The 5,118-nt window shown below is 45.8% G+C and overlaps 1 long non-coding RNA gene across 1 annotated transcript; it reads right to left on the bottom strand.

The window, feature by feature from the left end:
• Positions 1 to 278: 278 nt before the first annotated feature.
• Positions 279 to 734, bottom strand: LOC118561770. The gene is made up of 3 exons (XR_004930244.1): positions 543 to 734; positions 389 to 424; positions 279 to 291 (listed from the first exon to the last, which is right to left on the bottom strand). It is a non-coding gene; the product is annotated as an uncharacterized LOC118561770 (long non-coding RNA).
• Positions 735 to 5,118: the final 4,384 nt, after the last annotated feature.

Raw genomic sequence — 5,118 nt, 5'->3', positions numbered from 1 at the left:
AACACTAACTCCACAGTCTGATCTTACCAGTGACAGTGAGCTGGATGCTGCTGCTGGCTGCTCCCTCTCTGGACTCACACCAGTAAACTCCACTGTCCAATGGATCGGCATAAGTGATGTTACAGGTAGAACCAGCAGGTTTCCCCCATCCATCTCCACACTGAGTCCTGGTTCCTCTGGTTGTGTTCCTCCTCACAGTCCATCCAGCAGAGCTGTTGTCCTCCTCACAGCTCAGAGACACAGAGTCTCCTTTAAAGAACTGAGATCTGCTGGGACTCACAGTCAGAGCAGCTGGGAGGAAGAAAGCAGGTTAAATAGTTTCTAATTCCTGCAGGAGCGTCTCTGTGGAGTCAGTCAGACTGAAACAGTGACAGAAGCAGTTTCTAACCTTGGTTTGTTGAGCAGCTCAGCAGAGAGATGAGAGCTGCAGAGAAATGACTCTCAGGTTAGTTGGAGCTTTAATCAGCGGTCTGCTGTGGGAAGCAGCAGTGATGGTCTCTCAACATTTCCACACCAACACACATCCAGCAGATGGGACTCACCCAGCAGCCTGTGGACAGATGTTCCCTCCATTCTGCAGCTGGATCAAATGAGACCAGCAGCAGGTTGGCAGACAGTAAAAAGCTCCTCTTCCTCTTTGTGGACCACTACATGTCAGAGGCTCTGAGAGCTTTGCTCTGCAGCTCAGACCAGGAAACTCTCACATACAGGAACAGAGGTGAGAAACCCACAAACTCAGCATCACATAGACAATAAACCAGATCTTATTCATTAATATTAATCATCTGCTGTGGGATTTATTTGATCCATTACAAAGTTTTACTTGTTGCAACTAAAGTCAATAAAAACCTCTCAACTTATAATGTGTAGAAAGCAGGAACTGACTATTTAAGACATTAGTGTCAACTTGAACCTTCAGCTTCCTCATTTTCTAAGTTCTCTGTAACAACTTTCTGCTGCAGCGTTTACTGTATTGTTTTTGAAGGAGTTCTTCAACAACCTGCCAACATTAATTTAAAGCCTCCATTTTACACATAAAAGTTAAAAAGCATGTATGTAAGGTCTGCAAACAGTATTGCAATAATGTAGATGTGACTGGTCACCAGATCAAGAAGCACGAAGGAGATGAACTACATAAGGAAGAAGAAGAACAAAAAGAAGAAGTCATTGGTTTTATATCTAAAAGGCTGCAGCTAAAAGACTCAGTGCTATAAATAATTTGCTGTGAAAACAATTAAACTATTCAGAGCAACAAGGAGGTGGCCACAGAATTTATGTGTTGAACGTTCTGCATTGGCCATCATGGCAGCTTCTTCTGCATCACAAGCCAAAAGAATGTGGAAAAACTGGAACAAATTGGTGAATTGATTTTTGTGTAGTCTACTAATTATCATATATATTGATAATAATTAAAATACACTGAGAGATAGACTGCCAATGCTCAAGGCTCTGTCCCTTTTCCCTGCATGAGAGCTTGGCCTCGCCTGAGATTGCGCAATCCCATGTTAACTGCGCTGGGTTCCATTCTGTGAACGCATCTTCCTGTCTCTAGATCATAAATTCAATTGTTCAAACAGATATGAACTGATTTTCCATAATTTAATGTATGTGGATTACGAATTGTGTTTTGGTCATCAAACTGTGTGCAGATAACATGTTTTCGTGCTGCTGGATGATCATAAAAGCCAAAGAACTGGTTGTAGGTGAGGCCAACAGTTCCTTGGCCTCTAGGCAGGGGGAGCTCAAGGAGCACCGCTCCTGATCCTAAAACTGTAGAGTGACAGCAAGTTATGGCTTTATTATTAGCGAGTTTTGCTAAACAAGTAAAGCACTAAAAAGACTCTAAACATACAGCTGGAACAGGACTGATGAAGGAAGGCTTTCCTCCCTGGCAGTGAGCTCCACTGAGACTGAGAGACTTTTAAATCTGAAGAAGATAAAGAAGACTTTTACCAGAAAATGACCGATAATTTTGTTCAGAAAGAGCGCTGCATGGACTAATTTATAAGTAGAGGTAAGACAGCGATAATTATGCATGTTGAAATGTGTGTTTCATCAAAGAATCAATATTGTTCCATGTATCTTGGTGAATTGATTCGGTTCAATCAGTCTCCTTCAGCACTTTGCAAGTAGTCTACCCTGTAGAGTGTATATATTTGTAAATCTGACTCTGATGACGTTAGTGCCTTACCAGCTATGAACCCTACCGCACGTCACTGGCGTGACGTATCTCTTTATAAGTACCTTATTGGAATAAAGTTAAGCAGGTGCTGCCAAATTTTCACAAGTTAATTGGATGCTTTTCTTTTTTTCTTTTCTTTTTTTTTTTTTTTTTTCCCAGTGTCCTGTCTAGCAATATGGCAATAGGAATGTATGTCTTAATGCCAGATAGAGCTCGACAGATTTTGCTTTTACAAGTGGAGCAAACAGCATTCGCCATAGTGCTCCACTTGATTTATGCTTGTAAATAGCTTTATTATGATTCCTGCAAGGAGAATTTCAAGTTATATGGACATGACAATGGGAGAGTAAAGGAAGAACAAAAAGTGAAAGAAAAGAAAAAAAAGAGTAGAGGTGAAAGAAAGAGGAGATAAAAGGGAGAGAATGATAAAACGTCCTCTGTCTGCTCCATCACCTGGAAAGAGACACAAAAAGAACAGCACAACCAACAGACATAAAGCAACAGATACACTCGAATAACACCTAGATGCCATTGCTAAATCATATATATTATTATGTAAGCTGACATGTGTAATGTGATATTTGAAAAAAGAAAGTGAAAAAACATAAATAAATAAATTATAAGATTACTGTATATAAGTGAACACTTAATACCTGGGACCCAGCACCAGTGGGAGATGTGAAAGTGCACTAGTTTAGGTGAAAATTATCCAGAAATAGCTTGATAGTGATTGTGGAGAACCGAAGACCCACCTTCCCCGAGCACAGAGGCAGGCGTCAGGGGACCCGTAACCCCGGACTCCCAAAGGGGTCCCTAAAGCAGGCTCGCCCAGGAGGGGCCGACACAGGATATCTGCAACCCCCCCCCCAAGGAAGGAGCAGAGACGACCCCGAGGAAATCCCCCAGCCACCGCAATGCCGACGCCCTCAAGAGCCGCGGAGACGAGCCCGTGGGCTCCGCCGGCAGCTAGCCCCGCTGAAGTGGTTCCGGCCATGGGCCCTGAGGGCCAGAGGCCCCAGGGGCGCCCCGCCCCCGCGACGAGGGCCCCGGCCGCCCCCCGGGGGGCCAGGCCCCGCGAAGAGGCCGCCGGGAGCGGGCCGGCGCACGCCCGGGAACCCGCCCCAAACCCGAAGCCAACCAATGCGCCAGGGGGCCAAGGCGCCCGCCAACGAAGTGGAGGAGGGCAGGACGTGGGGGGATGGGCTCCGCACCTATTGGAGACTTGAGATGTTCTTGGGAGAGGGAGCGGACCACACCCATACCTGGAGAAAAAAAAAAAAACTCATTCACCCCATCCCTCCCTTGTGCCCCACTCACCACACACAGAGAAAAAAAAAAGACGCTGTACACACATTCCCACATAACACTCACATCCAACACTGACCAAAGGGGGGGGGGGGTCACCCCAAATCGACTATACGACTGCTTGTGCCCGACCCCCGGCCCCGGCCCCAGACCAGACGCCCCCCGGACCGGGCCCCCCCAAGAGGGCGGGCCAACACGACCCGCACGAGCCACCCGGCCAGAGCCCCCCCCCCCCCTAAATACCTAATAAACCCCCTCCCTCCCCCCATGGATGCTTTTCTACATAATTGATACACATGAGTAACGCAAACCGTGTTTTAAACATCTGAGATCTGCTGGGACTCACAGTCGGAGCAGCTGGGAGGAAGAAAGCAGGTTAAATAGTTTCTAATTCCTGCAGGAGCGTCTCTGTGGAGTCAGTCAGACTGAAACAGTGACAGAAGCAGTTTCTAACCTTGGTTTGTTGAGCAGCTCAGCAGAGAGATGAGAGCTGCAGAGAAATGACTCTCAGGTTAGTTGGAGCTTTAATCAGCGCTCTGCTGTGGGAAGCAGCAGTGATGGTCTCTCAACATTTCCACACCAACACACATCCAGCAGATGGGACTCACCCAGCAGCCTGTGGACAGATGTTCCCTCCATTCTGCAGCTGGATCAAATGAGACCAGCAGCAGGTTGGCAGACAGTAAAAAGCTCCTCTTCCTCTTTGTGGACCACTACATGTCAGAGGCTCTGAGAGCTTTGCTCTGCAGCTCAGACCAGGAAACTCTCACATACAGGAACAGAGGTGAGAAACCCACAAACTCAGCATCACACAGACACTAAACCAGATCTTATTCATTAATCTTGATGTAGAAAGCAGGAACTGACTATTTAAGTCGTTAGTGTCAACTTAAACCGTCAGCTTCCTCGTTTTTTAAGTTCTCTGTAACAACTTTCTGCTGCAACGTTTACTGTAATGTTGTTGAAGGAGTTCCTCAGTAACCTGCCAACATTAATTTAAAGCCTCCATTATACACATAAAAGTAAAACAGTATTGAAATAATGTAGATGTGACTGGTCACCAGGTCAAGAAGCACGAAGGAGATGAACTACATAAGGAAGAAGAAGAAAAAAAAGAAAAAGTCATTGGTTTTATATCTAACAGGCTGCAGCTAAAAGATGACTCAGTGCTATAAATAGTTTGCTGTGAAAACAATTAAACTATAGACCAGTTCATTGTTATTGTTTTGATGCGGGTTTTTCGCGCATGCGCGCCGGACTGGTAGGCAAAAGGCGAATACAATGGCGGACGCAAACAGAGAAACTGACGAGTTCTCCATGTATTTTTCTTCTTTAGATAACGTACTACAAGATCGTTTTAAGAGTAAGTTGATGGTTGATGGTATCAGATTACCAGATCCACAAAGCAAAAGCCTGAAGGGACGGAGCGAGTCTGTGAAATGCTGGCCAAGTGTCCCGACATATACAGCTGCCTTATAAACACGCAGGCCAGTACACACGAGAGAGCACGAAAGCCCCTGAAACCACTGGACGGCTACAGTTATTTTATATCAGGAAAAAGGCTCCAGCAACGCCCGCGACGCCATGAGGGATTAAGAGGGTCAGAAAATGGATGGATGGATGGATGTTGT

This window comes from Fundulus heteroclitus, unplaced genomic scaffold (assembly GCF_011125445.2).
Source record: "Fundulus heteroclitus isolate FHET01 unplaced genomic scaffold, MU-UCD_Fhet_4.1 scaffold_71, whole genome shotgun sequence".
Lineage (NCBI taxonomy): Eukaryota > Metazoa > Chordata > Actinopteri > Cyprinodontiformes > Fundulidae > Fundulus > Fundulus heteroclitus.
This window is presented reverse-complemented; position numbering and strand designations above follow the sequence as displayed.